This window comes from Schistocerca nitens, chromosome 6 (genome assembly GCF_023898315.1).
Source record: "Schistocerca nitens isolate TAMUIC-IGC-003100 chromosome 6, iqSchNite1.1, whole genome shotgun sequence".
In the NCBI taxonomy this organism is placed as follows: Eukaryota; Metazoa; Arthropoda; class Insecta; order Orthoptera; family Acrididae; genus Schistocerca; species Schistocerca nitens.
Window position 1 is genome coordinate 69,098,704 of NC_064619.1, and position 24,305 is coordinate 69,123,008.

The following is a 24,305-nucleotide window of genomic DNA, read 5'->3' on the forward strand; positions in this document are numbered from 1 at the left end:
ATCTCACTACTTCCAGAAAGGTTCTGAAATACCATTACTGGACTGGAGTATGCAAATCGCTTACAGTTCCTACACCGCCTTCAACTGGCTCCTAGCCACTTTCACCGGTAATCTCGACGTTCCATAACCGTAACAAGTAAAAGTCAAGAGGGCATCAGTCATACAAAACAAAATCACTCTCAAATGTCCACAGAGGCAAATATAATTAATTAGCTGCTACAAAACATTGGCAAGTCCGTCCCGTTCTCTGAAACAGTACCATATAGTTAGCTATAGACTGTGCCGAGATCCACGATTAAGAGAGGCCGAGGCGCTTACGTCACAGCACGTGACACAGCAGGTCTTACAGCAGCCGTGTCCGGCGGGCAGCGAGTAATTATTTCAAACAAATTTAACAATTCTGAACTGTACGTATAAAAAAGTGTGAAAGCTCTCGATAGCACACGGCAAAGTTAAATCCTTTAATGGGTAACTTTTCATTTGCATATTGATTACCAGTGGGCCCTGAGGGTTCGCGAAATGTGGCGGGCAAGGAGACTATTGTGACGTCGCCAGTTCGTTGCGGCGCCCATATTTCACGTGGGGGGGGGGGGGGGGGCTGGTCTGCGCGATATGATGTAACTGCTTCACATACTGACCCCTATCACTCTCACTAGAACATTAGAATGGTTCAATGTGAGAACGTTCTTTTGCAGTACTTTTATTTTCGGTGACGCAACAAATAATTCGGTTAATCACGAGGCATCGCTGAAGTTTGAAATACTATATCGGACCCAGAGAACAGACGATTTCTATTCATTACCGAGCGAGGTGGCGCAGTGGTTAGCACACTGGACTCGTCTTCGGGATGACGATGGGTCAAACCTAAATCTGGCCATCCTGACTTAGATTTTCCGTCATTTCTCTAAATTGCTTCAGGAAAATGCCGGGATGATTACTTTGAAAGGGCGCGGCAGACTTCCTTCCCTAATCCGCTGTTTGGTCCCCTTCCCCATGATCAACCAACCAACCAACTCCATCTCTGACGTGTCAGTGTAGAATGTCACGTTTGCAAAATACTGACAAGAGACATTTACAGAAGAGTGATAAAGCTTTCACAAACCGCCCTCCGGAAAGACCAGTTTCGCCTCTGGAGAGAGGCAGGATGACAAGAGGCAATAACCGACTCTACGGTGTATCTTAGATGCTGAAGTGAAGAAAGGCAAATCTATGTTTGGAACACTTGTAAACTTAGAGAAAGCTTTCAGTAATGTTGCCTGCAACGGTCTTTGAAATTTTGAAAGTAGCAGGGAAAAATACAGGGAGCGAAAGGTTATTTACAAATTGTACCGAAACCAGTCTGCAGTTATGAGTCGAAGGACATGAAAGGGATGCCGTGATTGAGTAGGGTGTGAGATTCGATGTAACCCATCATCGACATTAATCAATCTGTAGAGGGCAGCGCGAGAAGGATTAAGAAGAAACTTTGAGGTTTGTCGATCATATAGTAATTACGCCAGACTGGAATGGATGTTGATGAGCAGTGTAAAGAATTGGAAAATGTATTGCGGTTTAGCAAATGAATATGATCAAAAGTACAACATGATGGATAACGTAATGTATTCGAATGAAATCAGTCAGCGGTGAGGTATTAGATTAGGAAAAAAAGTCACTGAAAACAGTAGCTGACTTAAGATATTTAGGCAGCAAATTCCTGTTGATAGTCAAAGTTTAGATGGCATAAAATGCACGCTGGCAACAGCAAGAAAGTGCTTCTAAGACGACAAATTTTTTTAATATCGAAGGAAAAACATAAATGTTAGGAAGTCTTTCCTGAAGTCATTTTCCTGGGGTTTACCCATGTTCAAAAGTGAGATGTGGACGATAAATAATTCAAACTAGAAGAGAACAGACGGTTTTGAAGTATATGGTGCTACAGAAGCGTGCTGAAGATCAGGTATGTGGATCGATTACTAATGATGAGATACTGAACTGATTTAGGAATAGAATAGAAATTTATAGGCTCATCCTGAGGCATCAATGAATAGTTAATTTTTTCATGGAAGGAAATGTGAGAGACAGGTATTTTCCAGGGAGACGAAGCCATGACCGCAGTAAGTACTCGGTCAGCCCAGAAAGTTAACTGGTTTAGTAAAAAATTGGGAAACGTTAATATGATGGTTTTATTGTTTCATGTGTTCAGCATACTCTCTTCCCACTTCAATACAACGCACTGTACGTTCACACAACCATGTAAACTGTCAGCGAAGTTCTTTCTCGTCGCACTGGCTGGAATGTCGGTTATTCCGTCAGTGTATTGACCCTTGATTTCTGGACTGTCTCGTTTTGCGGTAGGCTCTTATTGATAACATAACAGTCTCGTTACCCGTAATGATCATGCCCACCAAAGAGTTGTCAGAGTTTTGCATTTCAATCTAGTGTCAGCAGGCGTCCACCCGTCGACGTTTTTCTTCAGGAGAGAAGGTGTGCGGGGCTAACTTTGCACACACATTTCTCTTCTTCAAAATCTGCACAAAATGTATTGAACACTTGATTTAGATAGTTTGCTGAATTACGATTTGTGACACAACTGGCCGCTGTAGTGGCCGAGCGGTTCTAAGCGCTACAGTCTGGAACCGCGCATCCGCTACGGTCGCAGGTTCGAATCCTGCCTCGGGCATGGATGTGTGCGATGTCCTTAGATTAGTTAGGTTTAAGTAGTTCTAAGTTCTAGGGAACTGATGACCTCAGCAGTTAAGTCCCATAGTGCTCAGAGCCATTTTTTGTGACACAACTTTGGCACACTATGGCCGCACGCCCACTGCTTAACATTGCTTACTTCAATCTGGCGCAGTAGTTATTGCACTGACATCGTTTATACACCAAACAATAAACGGTATCCGTCAAATTTATTCAGTAAACATTCCCAAATACTATAAAACAGTATCAGTTAATAAAACTTAAATCACGCGAACACACACACATAAAGAATAAAATACTCCATACACACTCACATACTTCGTCTAACAATGAGCTTTATATATAGGCCTATTCAAAATTTTGGGCCTTTCCTGGACGTTCAAACATTTCTACAATTTTCTAATGGCTCAGAGAGTTGCCCCCTTGATGATTAATTTATCCTGTTGTGCTGGCTGATTACGTGTTTAAGGAGACCAAACAGCTGAGGTTATCAGTGTCCCATTCCTCCCCTCCTTCATCCCCCCCCCCCCGTCCATCCCTCAGACGGAAGCAGTGTACCTAATCTGTCTGCATCTAGAGTAAATTCTGTAAACAAGTGTTATGAAGTGCTCCAAATGTTCGTTTGTGTGTGTGAGTGTGTGTGGTTTGAGGTTTTCGGGCGCTAAACAACATGGTCATCAGCGCCCAAACGCATAGAAACAGGAACACGTGCGGTGAAGGGACGAAGACGGACAGCGAACAAGGAGAACGGCTAAAAGACACAGACCAGCAACAGTTCCAAATCCTCACATACAGAGGCAAAAAAAAGAGGAGAAGAAACGCACTAAAAAGGAAAGAAAACACAAGGAAAAGAGAACAGAAATCGAAGTGAAACAAGTAGGTAATCGTGACTGGCGGACCTCTTACCTAAAACCTGGGTGAGCCAGTCACCCAGCAGCACATTAAAATCCTCTCCCTAAAACCCGAGGCAACAAATTGGACAGGACACAAAACCGTAAGATCTTAACCATAGTCGTTGCATCGTCTTGCAAAATAGAGGGCAAATCCGGTGGCAAGGAAACCACCGCCTTCTGGTCAGAGAATAAAGGACAGTGAAGTAAAATGTGGCGGACAGTAATCTGGACGCCACAAGCACTGCAGATTGAGGGGTCCTCCCAAATGTTCGTGTAGCGTATATCTGAAGCTGAAATGGAAAAGCAGTCTGCGGAAGTGGAGAGGTTTGCAAAGGAGAGACTAGCGTGGAGAGTGTTAGGACTGAAGAGTACAACTAAAGAAATAATTTATGTTGTAGTGATAATCCTGCCGCTCTCTATCTCTCTCTCTTTCCCGCTCTCTCCCTCCCTATCTCCTCTCCGACCTCTCGCTATCGTCGGTTATTTGTACCTCTCTCTCTGTCTCTGTCTCAGCTATGTCGCTCTGAGCCACTGCGGTAGCGGAGACTCCGACTGCGCTACCTGTGCGAGTGTCTGCCGCCCCTGCGACTGGCTTCCGTCGCCTTGCTGAGGCCGCTATGCATAATGCAGGGCCGGGCGGCGTCCATCTGCGTTCCCCTAAGCTGGCGCTTCTGCCTCTCCTCTCGTCTCCCTGCCCACACGCCATGTCGAGTTTAGCTCTGCGTTTGTGGACACGTTTCGGACAACTTCTGCGACAGCGCCATCCTGCTGAAGACCGCAAGTCTGGTCCCTTAAAGTGTGTCCTTAGCTAACATGGCGCGCAGCAGAGCACAGTAACATTGAAACTGGAACAGAGGACAAAAGCCTGAACAATAGAAAACCGCGCAGCATGTTTCAAGATATCCTTTCTAACAAGTGTAGGAACGCAGACTAAAGTAAGTAAAGTTTCACAAGCAAATGTTCTTTGAGATGAACAGTTACACAAGAAAAAAAAAAAAAATCAGATAGTGCGAGTAGAACTCACAGACCAAGGGTTCCTGGCAAACTTATGTATAGAGATTTCATCCATCCCAGGACTCGAGTATTTCTACGATTTGTGTCTGTTGTCGATATGGATAATGGCAAGGTATCACCATACGTGACGTAAATGACTGTATCTTTTGATTGCTTTGACTCAGAAACTTACAATTTTTACGCCGCAAAGCAACCTTACACCTTAGTACGTGAGATAAATCACAACTGCATACGTCAGCCCATTCTTGAGGAATAGGGGTTGGTACCTGACGGACAGACAGGTGGATGGATGACAAATGACAAAATGACCAAAAATTTTTTTTGTGGTTACAACTTATTAATTTTCTAGATTTTTCCTTACTTTTGATATGGAACCCTGCTGCTTACCAAGTGTCATGATTATAGGCCAAAGGGGTGTACCCTGTAAGATTTGATGAGTGAGTTCACGAGTATAGAAGTAAGTGACATAAATGGCAATATCTTTGGACTTCGTTGACGTAGAAGCTTACATTTTCTACACTGACAAGAGACTGTAGACCTTAGTATCACATATATTTAAACATGATACAGTCATCCGTTTCTGAGCAAATGGGCTCTAACAGGCGGGAAGAGAAACAGACAGTCGGATAACAAACGAAAAAAATGAATCGTGTGATTTTATTTTTATTTTATTTACACGTCCTCTCCGCAGGACCAAATTGAGGAGCAAATCTCCTAGGTCATGAAATGTGTCAGTACATGAAATCACAACATAAAAGTAATAACAGATAAAAATAAAATATTTACGAACCCGAAAATGTCGAGCCACAAATTTAAGTAAACGCAATTAACAATACAACAAGAATCAGCTTAATTTTTCAAGGAACACCTCGAAAGAACAGAAGGCGTGACCCATGAGAAAACTCTTCAGTTTCGATTTGAAAGCGCGTGGATTACTGCTAAGATTTTTCAATTATAGTGGTAGCTTATTGAAAATGGATACAGAAGAATAACGCACACCTTTCTGAGCAAGAGTTAAGGAAGTCTGATCCAAATACAGGTTTGATTTCTTCCGAGTATTAACTGAGTCAAAGCGGCTTATTCTTGAGAATAAGCTAATACTGTTAACAAGAAATGGCAGTAAGGAATGTATATAGTGAGAGGTCAATGTCAAAATACCAAAACTCGTGAACAGAGGTCGACACGAGGTACGTGAACTTACACCACTTATTGCCCGAACCGCCCGTTTCTGAGCCAAAAATATTCGTTTAGAATGGGACGATTTACCCCAAAATATTATAACATACGATATAAGTGAATGAAAATAAGCAGAGTAGACTAATTTTTGTGTCGAACGATCACTCACTTCAGATAACGTTCGAATAGTAAAAATGGCAGCATTAAATCTTTGATCAAGATCCTGAACGTGGGCTTTCCACGACAGTTTATTATCTATCTGAACACCTAGAAATTTGAACTGTTCAGTGTCACTAATCATGTGTCCATTCTCTGAAATTAAAACGTCACGTTTTCTTGAATTGCATATTAGAAATAGTACAAACTGAGTCATACTGTAATTTAGCGTTAGTTTACTTTCTGCAAGCCATGAACTTATGTTATGAACTGCACTATTTGAAACCAAGTCAATGTTGCACATAACCTCCTTTACTACCAAGCTACTGTCATCAGCAAACAGAAATATTTTAGAGTTATCCGTAATACTATAGGGCATATCATTTATATTTTCATATTTATCGAATCCCAATATAATTAATGTTTCAGTTCATAAAGAATACAATATTAAGAACAGGAAATAGGGTTCATCATGGGATAAATCTGAGTGCCGCTTTCGTGAAGATTAAATATTCGAACTTAAAAGTAACCTTTGCGGCAGCAGTTAAATATTACCAAAATGTCCTCACAGTTCGACTCAATTCTCAAAGTAAATTACGTCGTTGTATAAATTCCTCCAAAAAAATTAAAACAGTTTTCTAATAGCGAGTCTATCAAAGAATGCCTTGAAGCCACTTTAGACATTTCGCAGCTTGCCAAGTAAGCGGAGTTTGCTACATTAAACCTACCGCGAAAAATTGTAGCTCGCTGTAATGACGACTCTTCTACTAATGATTAGAGCACATTGAAACGGCAAGCCACTGAGTTTGAATTTTACTCCATGACTATGGAAGAGAGCTGTGGCGCAAGCAATACTGCGCAGTTATTACTCGTCGTGAAGGGAATCGATAAAGATTTCAGCGTTACGGAATAATTGGATGCTCCAGTTCCTCTTAAAAGAACCGCAAGAGCCAATTATTTCATTGAGGATATTACCGGAACCGTAAGCAGGTTTGCGCAGAAAATTATGGAACTGTCAGCAGTAACAACTGATGGAGGCTGCACGAAGGCGAGGAAGCTTAGTCAAATTACTCCAGACAGAAGCAGCAATTGCGGGAAAGAGTTCTGTACTGCGGTACCATTACTTATTCTCATATAGAACTTGTGTGAGAATACTTTTAACTCAGACAGTGTCTTAAAAGTTGCCACTAACATAGTGTGTTAATGGGTACTACGTACGTATAATCATGTGAAGCATCCGAAATAAAATTACGAATCTGTGAATAGCAAATAACAAATAACAATATCGTGCGTTTCTCTTCGCTGCATAAATAAAAAAAATTAAAAAATTACGCATGATATCTGACCTGAAACATGAATTCAAGCTCAAATGTCAACACTTTAAAGACAATAAAGCCAGTTTCAATCCCTTTTCTTCCCCTCTTTCCATAAAAAGTCCCCGAGGATTTTCAGATGGGAAGTATCGATTTTCTGTGCGCTCCGATCTCAAGAACAAGTTTAGCACTGTACCTCTTTGCCAGATAACTGTGAACACTAGTTATCTACATACACATCTTTTATAAAACGTTGGCTACACTATAAGGCTGTAACTGTTACTGCTGTCACATTGAGGGAATATTCGTGGAAATACTCAATACTGATAAAATACAAACTGTTTACTTTTCGTTAAGCTATAGTCATTGGAGTTAGTTTTACATGCTATCGATTTCGGAACTAGACAGCTTTACCTCTGAGCACCTTGACGGGACACGGGTCTCCATTCGTTCCACGCAAGGCCCCTCAAAATGTACACTAGCACTTAGAAGAAAATAAAAAGAAATTGTGTTAGTCAATATAATGGTTTTCTTTTGTAGAACTCGTCTAAATATGGATCTTTCTACAAAAAGGTTGAAGCACATCCATTGTGCTCTGTAAGCTATTGATAACAACATTGTGATGTCGACAGCTGGTGAGGAAAACAAAATCATTTGCTAACTGTGAAATTTGCAGCTGATTTACAGTAATTCGAATGGGTTTTTATATAAAATAACGAGTGCCATTGACGAACTGTGCAGAATGTCGGCACGCAAGTGTGTAATCGAGATTTTGCTCCAGATATTGCCATGACACACTAATTAGTAAAACTTTAATGTAATTATAAGAACAGAAATAAGCCACCTAACGAAACAGATGCATGGAATTGTGTTTTGCTAATACATTATTAACTGATAATTGATAACATTTCTATAAATATTTCCTGTGTTCCCAAGATAAGAGAGAAAGACAAAATTAATTGATAATATTCATTACATATGCAAGTGTTTTTGATTACTTCAATTTGATGTAATTCCATGTAGTTCACACATTGTTGGAAAAGTTTATTTTTTTCGCAGAATGAGATTTTCACTCTGTGGCGGAGTGTGAACTGACATGAAACTTCCTGGCAGATTAAAACTGTGTGCCAGACCGAGACTCGAAGTCGGGACCTTTGCCTATCGCGATTTCGATTTATCGTATTGCGACATTGCTGCTCGCGTTGGTCGAGATCTAATGACTCTCAACAGAATATGGAATCGGTGGGTTCAGGAGGGTAATATGGATCGCTGTGCTGGATTCCAACGGCCTCGTATCACTAGCAGTCGAGATGATAGGCATCTTATCCGCATGGCAGTAACGCATCGTGCAACCACGTCTCGATCCCTGAGTCAACAGATGGGGACGTTTGCAAGACAACAACCATCTGCACGAACAGTTCGACGACGTTTGCAGCAGCATGGACTATCATCTCGGAGACCATGGCTGCGGTTACCCTTGACGCTGCATCACAGACAGGAGCGCCTGCGATGGTGTACTCAACGACGAAACTCGGTGCACGAATGGCATAACGTCATTTTTTCGGATGAATCCAGGTTCTGTTTACAGCATCATGATGGTCGCATCCGTATTTGGCGACATCGCGGTGAACGCACATTGGAAGTGTGTATCTGTCATCGCCATACTGGCGTATCACCCGGCGTAATGGTTTGGGGTGCCATTGGCTACTCGTCTCGGTCACCTCTTGTTCGCGTTGACGGTACTTTGAACAGTGGACGTTACATTCCAGATGTGTTACGACCCGTGGCTCCACCCTTCATTCGATCCCTGCGATACCCTACATTTCAGCAGGATAATTCACGACAGCGTGTTGAAGGTCCTGTACGGGCCTTTCTGGTTACAGAAACAGTTCGACTGCTGCCCTGGCCAGCACATTCTCCAGATCTCTCACCAACTGAAAACGTCTTGTGAATGGTGGCCGAGCAACTGGCTCGTCACAATACGCCAGTCACTACTCTTGATGAACTGTGGTATCGTGTTGAAGCTGCATGGGCAGCTGTACCTGTACACGCCATCCAAGCTCTGTTTCTGTCAATGCCCAGGCGTATCAAGTCCGCTGGCCGGAGTGGCCGAGCGGTTCTAGGCGCTACAGTCTGGAACCGCGCGACCGCTACGGTCGCAGGTTCGAATCCTGTCTCGGGCATGGACGTGTGTGATGTCCTTAGATCAGTAGGGTTTATGTAGTTCTAAGTTCTATGGGACTGATGACCTCAGAAGTTGAGTCGCATTGTGTTCAGAGCCATTCGAACCATTCGTATCAAGGCCGTTATTACGGCCAGATGTGGTTGTTCTGGGTAGTGATTTCTCAGAATGTATACACTCAAATTGCGTGAAAATGTAATCACATGTCAGTTCTAGTATAATTTATCTGTCCAATGAATGCCCGGTTATCATCTGCGTTTCTTCTTGGTGTATCAATTTTAATGGCCAGTAGTGTAGATGTAGATGTGCAGGAGTCCTTAAGGGTAAGAGAAGTGTATTAATGAAAGTGTATTTTCATTATGTTGTCACTAGTATTTTTACCTGAAAATAATTTTTAAACTGACGCCAATCTCCATAAAGCACCCAGCCCGAAACGCACTCCACCTACACCATGCGCTATGATTGTACCGTATAAATATTAGCGGCCGTGCCGTGTCCCGTCGCGCTCTGTGAACAGTTGGCCGAAGTTGCATATTCTGCCTTGTCCCGCCGCCCCTGTAGCGAATGCGCCGGCCGATGTCGCAGAGGGGATACTGGCAGATAAACCGCCGGCAGGCGTCGCTTATCAGATGGGCATAAATTCGCCGCGGCCAGTCGCCCTAATTGCCAGAGGCTGCAGCCCGCGCCACGCCACGCAAACGCCGCCGCCGCTTTATCGGCCACACCGAGTAATGTTGCAGACGTGAGGGACCAACAGGGGCCGCCACCGCGGCAGTCACCCGCTAGCTTTGTTCCGTGTTAGTTGTCCGCAGGCGCTGTTTACACAGTAAATTCTATACGAGCTTGCAAACTTCGAGGATCGCTACAATGCAATCCGATCTTCGTATTTTCATTATGAACATCTTGTAACTTGAAATTTCCTTTCAGAATAAAACTCTATGTCAGAACTGCACTCGAACCCAGAACGTTCCCTTCTGCGAACTGTGCTCTTGCCTACTATACCATGCAGGCACAAACTTCCAATCCTCAAACGTGCCACTACTTTCCAAACTCTCGTGCAGTCTCTGCTAGAAAAGCACACATGAAAGGACGAGCTGGACGTCGTGACTGGATATTTTTGAATCCTGTCTTGTCATTAACTGTGGGGTGTGTAGGAAACGTGCTTTCTCGGATCGCTAGACTAACAATTCAAGCAAATCGTATTGGTTCAAATGGCTCTGAGCACTATGGGACTTAAATTCTGAGGTCAATCCCCTAGAACTTAGGACTACTCAAACCTAACCAACCTAAGGACATCACAGTCATCTATGCCCGAGGCAGGATTCGAACCTGCTACCGCAGCGGTAGCGTGGTTCCGGACTGTAGCGCCTAGAACCCCTCGGCCACCCCGCCCGGCTCAAATCGTATTAATGAGTTTTGTTATTTTTCATTTTGCCATCTTCAAGCCCCATAAAAACCTCTCAAAAAAGTAACCCATATTGGCACACTGAGGACATATGTTTGTGGATGTCGTGAATTCGTATCATAACTGCTTCCTTCGAAGACTTCAATAAATTAATGTCCTGTGAACCGCCAACAGACTACCTACAGCATGGGCACGATATGGTGGCCAGTAGTCCCTAAGTACTGATCGTTAAAACTCGGTACCATTCGGAACACCTCATGGGACTGATGCCACCGTCAAGGTTGTGTCCTGTAATTACTTGACGAAGTCCTGTTGCACCGTCCGTGTGAGTGGAAGCGTAATTGATTGATAACACTATCCGTATTCGTATATGCTGACGGAAAAATATCGGAACAGCACGACGGAGTTGTAAGATATAAACGAAAGTTGGTTGGGATGTTTCCAAATTTGAAAGGTTATATCTCTTCAGAATTCGCGCCAGTCGCATAAGAGTGACGCTAGTGGCGCCACCATGAGGATCCAAATTATATTTGCTTTAAATAGACGCTTTAACGGTCGTGAGCATTAGTTACGTTTAAGATTAGTTATGGCGAGCTGTTGTTAGTCAATAATGCCTTTAAGGCGACAAAGACACCATTGTTATTGGGTTTTAACGACGTTGTGTATTAGGGTTGCGAGAAGCTGGATGTTCCTTCTACGATATTACAGAAAGATCTGGCAAGAATGTAGCCACTGTAAAAGATCGCTGACAATGGTGTTCACGAGAATATACGATCGCAAGAAAACACGACTCCGGACGGCCACGTGGCACTACCTACAACTAAAAATCATTGTGTTCGGCACATGGCTGTATCGTACTGGGTATACAGCAGCAGTTGTAGTGACACAACGAACTGTTACAAAACGGTTACTGCAGGGACAGCTCCGAGCGTTCCACTAACACCAAACCACCACCATTCGCGACTTCAGTAGTGTCAAACGAGAGCTCACTGGAGGGCAGTGTGGAGGTCTGTTGTCTTTTCTGAGCAAAGTTTGTTCAGCCTCGGTGCCAGTGATGGCCGTGTCTTGACGAGGAGGAGGCCAGTTGAGGACCTGCAACCAATCCTTCTGCATGTTAGACACACGAGGCCTACTCCGGGAGTTACGGTCTGGGTGCTATTTCGTATGACAGTAGGAGCACTATCGTGGTTATCCCACGCTCCATGACTGCGAATCTGGACTTGTTGTGCTGCCGTTCATGAACATCATTCCACAACGCGTTTTCCAACAGGATAACGCTCGCCTGCATACCGCTGCTCTAACCCAACATGCTCTACAGCATGTTGCTTTGGTCTGTTCAGTCACCAGATCTGTCTCCAATCGAGCATATATGAGGCGTCATCGGGGGATAACTCCAGGATCAGCCGGCCGGTGAGGCCGAGGGGTTCTAGGCGCTTCAGTCTGGAACCGCGTAACCACTACGGTCGCAGGTTCGAATCCTGCCTCGGGAATGGATGTGTGTGATGTTCTTCGGTTAGTTAGGTTTAAGTAGTTCTAACAAGGGGAGGCCACCAATTGTGAAATTCAGATTCGATTCATACTGCGCATAATAAAGGCTCATGGTCAGAGGTGTAATGTGGCAAAGCACCAAGACGCTCTTCTCAGCCGTTGTCGAGAAAATCGAGAGTTAAAAGAAACCGTTGCAGTGAAATACTCTCTACGATTAATAATTTTCCTCAGCGTCGTTGCGCAAGGGTAAGCGCTCGGGTTCGTAATCCTAAGGTCGCCGGATCGATTCTCGCGCCATGCAACCTTTTTTGTAGTATTTGTTTTTTGTAATTCAAATATACACACACACACACACACACACACATATATATATAATGCATATAATAAGTTGTTGAAAGTCGTTTGTCGTGGAAAAACTGGCGACTTAGAACATGATTATGTTTTCCGCAAACGAAGTTGTATTTCACAAATGTTATTAATTGTCTTATTGTCTTCATAATGTTTACCACCTATAGTTAACGGAAGACGTGGAAACGATATTCAGAAACGAATACGTATAGTGTAAGTAGAATATATTCTAATTCTAACGTTTGACTTACACTATATATATATCGTGGGGGTCTCTATTGTAATTCGAACGTTTGACTTACACTATACGTATTCGTTTCGGAATATCGTTTCTACGTCTTCCGTTAACTACACGTGGTAAACATTATGAAGACAATAAGACAATTAATAACATTTGTGAAATACAACTTTGTTTGCGGAAAACATAATCATGTTCGAAGTCGCCATTTTTTCCACGACAAACGACTTTCAACAACTTATTATATGCATAATTGTTGCAACTGATTGCCGGGAATTTTATATATATAATAATGTATGTGTATATACATATACATCTGAATTACAAAAAACAAATACTAATAAAAAAAAGTAGCATGGCGCGGTTTTCGATCCGGCGACCTTCGGATTACGAACCCGAGCGCTTACCGCTGCGCCACGACGCTGTGTAAAACCATTAATCGTAGAGAGTATTTCACGGCAATGGTTTCTTTTAACTGTCAATTTTCTCGACAACGGCTGAGAAGTGCATTTTGGTGCTTTGCCACATTGCACCTCTGGCCATGAGCTTTTATTATGCGCAGCATGAATCGAATCTGAATTTCACAATTGGCGGCCTCCCCTTGTAAGTTATAGGGAACTGATGACCTCTGATGTTAAGTCCCATAGTGCTCAGAGCCTTTTGAACCATTTGAACACCAAGATCTTACACAATCGGGCATTAACCATCCCTTTATTGACTGATAAAGTGCAATAGGCCTGGAACTCCATGACACAAACTGACATCCCGTACCTGTGGAACACAATGCATGCACATTTGCATGATCGCATGCAACTTACGATCAGTTACACTGTTTATACATGTCCCATATTTGGCATTTGCAATGGCTAACCTTGCGCGGATAATAACGTGTGACCCCGCAGTGTTAATCACCTAGACAAATATATTCCTCAAATTTAATGTATCTAGATTATTTTATTTTTTGGTGTTGCGACTTTCTTCCCGTCAGTGCATGTATCGCATTTGAAGATTAACGTCTCTACATTGCGTTTTGACGAATTCATGTTACTTCTGCTCGAAATGCATGCCTTAACGGCTGCTTGGCATATGGCATACACCCACATGAATTGTCATTGCCTTAAGACAAACAGGAAAACATTCCTCCCCTATCCCTCCCACGCCAACATCTTTTAACTTCGCAGTGACCGCGCTGCGTACGCCTTTGATGCTGAGGTAAGCGGTCAACTTAACTTCTCTCAAGGCTGAATGCACCAAGATTAAGCACATGCTAAAATATTGCTGTTTCTATGGAGGAGGAGGAGGGGGAGGAGGCGATCATTATTTAACGTCCTGTCAACTATGAGGTCATCAGATGTCAAGCAAAGGTCATATTAGGGAAAACAGAGGTGTGACCCATCCTAAAATACGGCACAAGTCTGTGGAACCCATTCCAAAGACTAACAGGGGATATTAAACGTATACAGAAAAGGGCTGCACTAACGGTGACAGGTTTGCCTGGCCGACGGCAGAGTCACGGCGATGCTGAACAAACTGTCATGGCACACGCCCGAAGACCGAGCGAAACTATCCTGACTAGGTCTACTTGGTAACATTCAAGTACCAGTCTTAAACAATGAGTCTAAAATTGTAGTAAAACCCACCACGAATCGGTCCATAAGGATCTCGAGGACAAGATTAGACTACATACAGTGCCCACTGAGTCATAAGTAGTCATTCTTCCCGCGCTCCATACATGAATGGAACGAGAAGAAGCCCTAATAACTAGTACAATAGGACGTACCCTCTATCATGCAATTAACACTGCTTTGCGCGATGTGGATATTGATTTAGATGTAGAGTTATTGTTATAAAGGAAATTGTTTTCATGTTTTTAGGTAATGTGTAAAAGAGGCGCACATGTAGCGCTAGAAGTAGGAGACCAAGCTACGTAAACTCATGTCACCTATACAGGCTGAACCAGAGCTTCGAGGACAAAATTTCGAAGGATGTTCAGGGATATTTTCTGGTTTATTTGGTGAACGGGGCCTGTTGTCCCCGGAGGCCTTTTTCTGAGTAATAGTAGAATAAAGATTTATTTGGCTTTGTTACCAGAATTATCTTCGACAACAATGAAAAAGCCTGTAAACGCAATCACAGAACCATAGTATCATGAAAGGATCCATTCGTGTGCCCTTATGTACAGATGCGAAACTACTGTGATGTGGTTGCTATCGCTGCGGGAACAGCTGAGCATAGCGTCATGGTGATTTTCTGTTTCATTCAGTGAACATCATGAATAAAACTGTATGCTCATGACACACCATTTTGCTGCTATAATGAATACCAATGTCATAACGTTGCCTGAAACAACCCGTCTGCTGCAAAGAGAACGCCAACTGCCTCATCGACATCACCAGCTTCAAAAAAAGTTCATCTACATTTCATTCAACCTGATTTAATCACCACACTCGGAGCCTAAAAATGTTGTAATAGCGAATATTGTTTCACCCTGGGGCCAACTGCTACATCGCAACTCCGTGGCTACAAGCTTAAAACTGATGTGTAGCAAAACACTTATTTGTCTCTCTTGGTCCTGCTTGGGTCGGAAAAACTACTTTCATCTGGGTGCAAAATAGCATAGCAGATTTGGAAAAGAATAGAAGAATCCCGCGAAAAAATATTAAATCCAATCAAGAACAAAGATGGAAATAGTGTTTTCAGACCAGATAAGGGAATCCCGCCCTAAAATAACAGATGAGGTCAGGAAAAGACGTGTTATACTCCATGGACATCTAGAGGGAATGAAAAAAGACAGATTAACAGAGAAGATCTACAGATTCTTCCTAAATAGGAGCACAGGCCAAGAATTTGGGTGGGGAGGTAAGACAAAAAAGGACTCTGAAGAAATGCCTATTCATCGGGGTACCTTACTCAACACAAGTAAATTCAAACAAGAAGTCAAGAAAGTCAAAGATTTTCAGGACATAAAACACCTAGAAAAAAACAACTGGTGTTGAAATGGCCAAATGAGACAAAAAGAACTCATTCTGTGGAAAAGATGAAGGTGCTTTGGAGGAGGATGAAGGAAAAAGGGATGATCTTGACGTAATGATTAGTTGGCCTGTAACGAAAATAAATGTGCTTAGTTGGCCTGTAACGGAAAGAAATGCTAATGCTCCGGAAATATAATCAACTAAATGCAATGTGCACTGACCTGCGTCGAGCACAAAACGCCTCTGTAACCTTAAAAATACCACCGTGCCAAGTATCACGTACCTATCTCTTGTAGAACCCAAGCACGTGCCTCTTTCAGTGACAATGTTGCTGTACAAAGTCTGGGATGCTCAAGATGTTACGTCACGTTGGGCTGTCTCGAGTGTGGAAAGGGAAGGGTTGTAGTGTTTCCCACGAAAGACGAGGGCAGCTCATTATTTGATTTAATTAAATGAAGAAGACGGGATGAGGGCGGTAGGGGGTGTAAGGGGCGAGAGGAGTGGCTGGCTGCGGCGCTTGGGAGGTTGGCGTCTCGGGAGGGTCGCAGCAGCGGCTGCCATGGCAACAGATTGGGGATGGGGAGGGGGTGGCGGAGTGGCGGAGAGGGTGGCGGCGCAGACCTTGTCTCGACAATAGAACGCGGCGCGCGGCTTACGTATGCTCGAATGGCTCTCCGTAGCGTTATGATTATTATTGTTATTACTACACGAATGTCGGCGCGAGGTTACCAGCACCGGGTGCTGTTGGTTTCCAGCTCGAGCTGCATATTGCACACTGCAGCTTGCGTGGTGTCAATGATTCGGTTACATTATACTATGCTCTTAAACTCTAAGGTAGATTACGTACACAATTTGTATTTATCGGCCGGCCGGTGTGGCCGTGCGGTTCTAGGCGCTTCAGTCTGGAACCGCGTGACCGCTACGGTCGCAGGTTCGAATCCTGCATGGGGCATGGATGTGTGTGCTGTCCTTAGGTTAGACAGGTTTAAGTAGTTCTAAGTTCTAGGGGACTGATGACCTCACATGTTAAGTCCCATAGTGCTCAGAGCCATTTGAACCATTTTGTTGTATTTATCGTTGGATTAAAAGTGCGTAGACTTTTTTACATTACTTCATATTGGACATCGTTTGTGCAATTTATTACAATGTTCACTATTGCAAATTCGATTTTATGTCATTTCTCAATTGGTTATTCAGCACCCGTAACCATGTGAAAACGACTTAAATTCGGAACTGAAAAAGTGAGTATTGTAATAAATTTACAGTCAATGGTAAATATGAAGCCATATAAAAAAAGATGATGCAGCAATTTCCACCTAAGGATGACGTGATCTGCGCTGGATTGCCTCAGTTTTATCAGGAGTGCTCTCACACGTTGACGTTCATGCTAAGACAGGACTATTTGTTTATTGTTTCTTGTAATTTTGATTTTGAGACTTTGCATGTAAGATGCCACAGCTGAATTCATCGACAACGGTCACTTCAAGAACAGGAAATTAGTTGGCGTTTAGTTTCGAACTGTGCAAATTTTATTTAAATAATACCAAGCAACGCTGCCCAGTTGCGCGTTGAGGGCTTCTGAGGCTTCAAAATACATTGAAGCAATTGATTTTCTGTTTCTATCTTTCGTGATAGTATCATCGCATACTTTCATGTCGTTTTTCCTGTTCTGAAACGGATACATAAGAAGCGACATGCAACGAATGAGTTATAAAAATTAGTCAAAAAATTAAACAACTGAAAGTGCAAGTAGGAATAGCAACGATGTAGGAGAAGACAGATTGCTACTTACTGTGAAGAAGACACGTCAGGTTGCAGAGAGACACAAATAAAAGACATTGACATAAAGCTTTCGGCCGCAGCCTTCAGCATTAAACTGCGCACGCCCCCCCCCCCCCCCCACACACACACACAGACCGACATGAACACCCCACGCATACACCACCACCAGCTCCAGCTCCGAACCGAGGTGCTGGAAAACTGTGCAACTCGCCTTAAATCTAATAATCACTTGAGAGTAATACTCAACTGAATAAAAACTTTTCAGCCTATTTAATGCTTAAGTAATTACTTACCCAACCAAATGTTAAAAAGGAATAGCTCAAATGTCAATTATTAGATAGATATAAATGAAACAAAAAATGCCTCGAGGAACTGATAACATTGCAGTTTAGTTCCATTAATCTCAGAAATTGCCTCGACTAACTAGTGAGGAAGGGCCCCGAAAAGGCAATGAAATAAGCCATTGTGCCAAAATGCTATTCAAATGCGACTATTAAGTTTATTTAAAATATAACAAAACATCAAGGTAACAACCGTAACTTCGGAAGGTATGGGCCTTAGGACTGGGACTTACAGAACTATTCAAATGTGTTACTACACACAACCAGCGGAATGCGCTCACATAACAGGCTGATAGGCTGCTTGGGATAAGAGGTCTGCCTTGCCGCCATCACTAAATACATTGTACGGCAGTGAGTTTTCATGTGTACGGCGCCCGGCTTGCGTGCGTAGAGTTGAATAATCAGACCAAGTATCTGGTGTACGTTAACCACACTTCAATGCGACCGTACTCAGACTAATAACTACGGTCAAATCCGAGGCGTAGGTCTCTTAAATACCGAGCTACGGTGGTGCACCACCATTACATTAATCAAGGATAATCACAGCTACTTCTCAATAAGTTTCCACACACAATTGCCACAGAAGACGGGACGGCTGTACAATATCATATCCTACTTAGTGAACCAACACGGCAGATGCCACTCAGTTATGACCGGAACAAAATAATTTCCAAACATGATTGCACTGCCGGAATTGTCTGGCCACCCAACAGTGTAATTCAGAATGGCAGAAATCGTTTCACACTGCAAAGTCTGCTAACTCATAACCGGACCGAGATGATGTGACTACACAACGGAAGACATACTCATACAATCAATTGCAGAAAATTATCAGATCGAAGAAGTCAAAAGCATAAATCCTTTTTAGGTTGCAGCTGTTCACGAACGTAACTACACTCGGCTCCAATTCTCGACTTCGTGAACTAAACGTTAATCAACACTTCTATGCAAGCAAAACCAACTTGTCGCCAACTAACCTTGTTTTACAGTCAGCCCTGCTGCAATACAGAACAGCATCGTAAAGCTGGGTTATCCTCCGCGGCAGTGTGCCATCTGGTTCTTATGTTCGTGTAAATCGATATGAACAGTGACTGAGTTGTAACTCAGTGAATTAAAACACCATTAACAATTTCGCTGACAGCGGTGTAACAACTTACAACCACACCAACGTAAGCTGGGAACCGACAGCATCACTCAACGTCGGATTACATTGGTCTCTTCTTTTACTGTGGCCGAGTAACTAAAGGGCCGGTTACGCAGTCCAAACGATGAGACGTCTTCCCAACTCCATGGAAACCGAATTAGGACCACGTCCTGTGGAATCAGACAGGATAACAGGACTACGTCAAACGCCAAAACTCGGAATCGTGACATTAGGGCTCCCAGGCATTTCTCTTATCGTAATCAAAGACGGAAGGCCACAGAGAGTCTCTCAGACAGCGCTCCATGCCACGTGATCACTCCGGGAGTCGGCAAAACCACTCGACAGCTGCGTGGGTTACGGCCGACGAACGGTCGGCGAGACAGACACAGGAAGTATTCAGTCGGCGGCTACGGCGTGAATTCATAAGTGCCGGAGAGAAAACAATTCGGCACACACAGCCATACAGGCAATCTTTTGGTTACTTCGAGATATTGTACTTTACTCGCACCGGTGAAAGTATATCTGTATGCCACCAATACGTAACCGAATTTGAAGTATTGTCTTCTTTCATTCTACATGCTCCGAAGTCAGTACTTCAATGATTGGCAGTTCTGTTCTGCAGTAAACTTTCATTCTTTGCGAAATGTACGCCAGGATATTTACGCTTTGATCGTGCCGCCGTTTATACTGTTGAATTTTATACTCCAAGTTAAGAGTGGATATAATGCATTCTACAATTTCCTTTCCAGAGAGCTCGCAGCTTACATGAGGTCGAAGAACGGCATATTTTATTTTAAGGACAAAAATTTTTGCTGCACTTATTATTTGTTTACAAGCAGTGATACAAATTACACGACAAGCTCGTTTCGGCGATTTTCCACTATCAAGTACACCTGTTTTGACAGTATAATAGGTGTAATATTGTCCCTTACGTCTGTGTTAGCCTGTGTCTAAGTACGGCATTTTAAGCTTACGTCCATGCTGGTGTGAGATGGTCCATATGGCATTTCGGAACAAAATTTTGGTTTCACTTTTGTTATGAAACGATCACGTTGTTTATTATTATTCACGTATGGGCCCAATACGACCACTCGAGGTAGAATCCATCAATGTCACTTTTGATGGTTGGCCTTCTGTTGTGTCCAAATTTGTTTCAATCTTTCAGATTGAAGTCTGTTTCTTTCATCAGACTGTGGTGTTCGAGTTCGCTTTCTGGTTTCCCACTGACCAACTTTGCAAATAAATATCATTTGTCTGTATGTTTTTCTGTGCCTGAGCTACACCGGGTACTTTAAGATGCCTCCTTAATCGCAGCGATCCATTTAATTGGCTCAGCTTTGGTCTTCCTTGTGTTTTCATAGAATTCTTCAAATATTTTGTCAACCTAGTGGGTGCCATTCTCTTAAAGTGCTCACAAAATTTAAGTCTTCGTTTCCTCATGTCACCATGTATGTCTGTGTATTTTTCCATTTTCTTGTTATTTCTCACCCTATAGGTTATGTAGATGGTTACTTTTTATTTGCGTGATAGTGAAAGGTTATTTTTGACAGCTTTTCTGATAGCTTCCGGTTTCAGGGGTGCTGTATCTTTACAACGGAATTTCTGTTTCGCACGGTTAAGGCGCTCAGTCCGGAACCGCGCGACTGCTACGGTCGCAGGTTCGAATCCTGCCTCGGGCATGGATGTGTGTGATGTCCTTAGGTTAGTTAGGTTTAAGTAGTTCTAAGTTCTAGGGGACTGATGACCACAGATGTTAAGTCCCATAGTGCTCAGAGCCATTTCTGTTTCGCAGAAAGTCCGTGGTTACGTTTAATTTTTCGGAGAAATATTTTTGTGTTTTTTACGTAAATGATAGATGTTCGGTTTTTTGTGTTTACCGCCATAATTTATCCTTTTCCTTTAATAATACAGCGAAATTTTCGAGGTATTTTTTATGTTTAAAATATATTAGTTTGTTGAGCGTGTCTTCTGGGTATTTTTCTATACGGGTGTAAACTTACATTTCCTCCAAAATGTTCATTGTATGTCATTTAGGTACTTCGTGTAATATTTGAAGCGCATTTTCAGTATTTTCTGCCTTACGTTGTCGGTTTTTAAATGCAAGTTAAGTCGGGATTGGTTGCTTTCGCAGTTTCATGTGTGTTTTATTTAATCTGATTCCGGTACTTCTGCCTTTTTTCCGATTGAAAATTCATTTCAATCGGCATAAGAAAGTTTGTAGGAGCATGTATTTGAAAAAGTGGAGATATTTTGTTCTTCGTGTTTTGGCCTTCAAGTTGTTAGTCTATTTACAGTAGCAGCAAAGGGACGTACGAGGTTTGCTCTGAACAGGGAATATTGATGATATATTTATCTAGGTAGTATGGTTTATAATCATTATTCCTTCTTGGCATTATCGCTATGTTCAAGTAAATCATGCCTTTTTTTTCATTTTTTGATGAAGTACAGCTAACTCACCTCTGCTGTTGATGTCGCTAACGTCCGCTTGCGTGGTATTGCTTTGACTCAAAGGTATGCTGGTTCAAATCATGTGGGGGGTTGAAAAATTTTCGGCCGCCTCCGTAGCTGAGTAATGAGTACGGCTGACACCAGTGCGGCGGACCCAGGTTCGATTCCCAGTACAACCAGGGATTTTTCCTCGAGGGAAGGACTGGACTGGCTGCACTCAGCCTCTTGATGCCGATTAAGGAGCCACTTGACCAAGAGATAGCGGCACCACCTCTGCTAAATGGCTTAATAGCCCGGAGAGCGGTGTGCGTACGACCTTGCCCCCCCACCCCCCGGCCACACCCAACACTCCGTATGGCACACAATTGCCACTGGTAGACTGTCGGTCCCAATTGCCCTGTGGCTGGAGCGGCGATGCTTATTTCAAGTATGGCTTCTTCTTAGAAGATTAGATATATATCTGTAACATAAAGTGCATTTTGTGCTTTTTACAGGTCAGTGACTTACATAAGTTAGTAGTAATATAGTGCTGTTAGAAAAGCAATTCACCAATATTTTTATCTTTGTGTTGAAACTCACTATTTCTATATTGATTTTACACAGCAATGGTTCAGAATTGTGCTGCGAGACCGAAACTAATAGCGAAGAAAGCAGTCAAAGTAACTGTAACTTTGGAAGGACCGTTTCCATAGAAGAACTGCCGTACAATACTAAATTACACAAGTTGTGAAACAAATTCCTCTTCTCCCCAATTCTATGCAGTACCTCCTTATTAGTTACGTGATCTACCTGTCTTATCTTCAGCATTCTTCTGTAGCACCACATTTCGGAAACTTCTATTCTCTTCTTTTCTAAACTATTTACCGTCCACGTTTCACTTCTATACATGGCTACACTCCAAACAAATATTTTCAGTAAAGACTTCCTGACACTTAAATGTATGTTAACAAATTTCTCTTCTTCAGAAACGCTTTCCTTGCCATTCCCAGTCAACATATTATAAACTCTCCGACCATCATGAGTTATTTTGTTCTGAAAATAGCAAAACTCAAGCATTGGACGTCTAGGCGAATAGTAGGGCTTCGAAAATGGCAATCACCTCGGTTGTCATACGAGTGGAGTGTGGATCGTCTTCACAGGCCTTGTTGTTTGCTTCTGAGTACCCATTAAGCACTATCAGTGCCCTCATTAGACTTGAACCCATCTCCGTACATCACGCACGCATCGTGATTTTAAGGTAGTTGCGTTAGTTGGGTCCTGGTTTGGAAACGGTAAACTCGTACTGACAGCAGTCTGCAGTGTCGAAGTTTCGTGTGGTCTGTTGTAGTACGGTAGAAGAAGTCTTTTTCCACACCTGATGCATTAATATCTGCATCTCCATATATTCAGCCGTGACAAATGGAAGTTGCTTACTTATCCAGAATCTTCCGCACACACAGTAGCATGTTAATTGCCGGATTTTTTCTGTCAAGAGGCTCATATTCGTCAAAATAAGTGACACAGGACGAATTTCTAGAAGAGAAATTTTCGTCACAAATTTAACGGTGGTTCATTCGCTTCAACAAGTAATGCGTTGATTTGGGGTGACATGAACGCCCCAATAACTGTACGCCAGTCTCTTTGCAGCACAGTGTCGAGTCTTTGTTGCGTCGTGTCTGATGCTGATCTGTAGTATTAGTGTGAGTTTTCAAAGTGTGTCTTTAGTAGGGCCCAGTGAAAAGCCATCGCTGTCGAACGATCACATACTCCTGAAATTTCCTGGCAGATTAAAACCGTGTGCCGGGCCGAGACTCGAACTCGGGACCTTTGCCTTTCGCGGGCAAGTGCTCTACCAACTGAGCGACCCAAGCACGACTCACGCCCCGTCCTCACAGCTTTACTTCTGCCAGTACCTCGTCTCATACCTTCCAGACTTTACAGAAGCTCTCCTTAAAGCAGGAGTGCTAGTTGTGCAAGATTCGCAGGAGAGCTTCTGTAAAGTCTGGAAGGTAGGAGACGAGGTACTGGCAGAAGTAAAGCTGTGAGGACGGGGCCTGAGTCGTGCTTGGGTGGCTCAGTTGGTAGAGCACTTGCCCACGAAAGGCAAAGGTCCCGATTTCGAGTCTCGGCCCGGCACACAGTTTTAATCTGCCAGGAAGTTCCATATCAGCGCACACTCCGCTGCAGAGTGAAAATCTCATTCAGGAAACATCCCCCAGGTTGTGGCTAAGCCATGTCTCCGCTATATCCTTTCTTTCAGGAGTGCTAGTTCTACAAGATTCGCAGGAGAGCTTCTGTAAAGTCTGGAAGGTAGGAGACGAGGTACTGGCAGAAGTAAAGCTGTGAGGACGGGGCCTGAGTCGTGCTTGGATAGCTCAGTTGGTAGAGCACTTGCCCGCGAAAGGCAAAGGTCCCGCGCTCGAGTCTCGGCCCGACACACAGTTTTAATCTGCCAGAAAGTTTCATATCAACTCACACTCGCCTGGAGAGTGAAAATCTCATTCTGGATCACATACTCTTGTCTGCAGGCTTTGTAACACCTGCTATTGATATGATATATAGTAGGAGCAAATCATCTCCTTGTTTCCGCAACTGGAAAAGTATGTTGTCCCAGTTGCATACACATATCTTGGCCGCTGCCATCTGTTGACTATAGTCTCGTATACAAATACAGCAATGAGCTCCCAGTCGTCACTTAGTTCCCTGCTACCACCTACTTCTCGTGATGCACCCAGGTGAATCTCCAC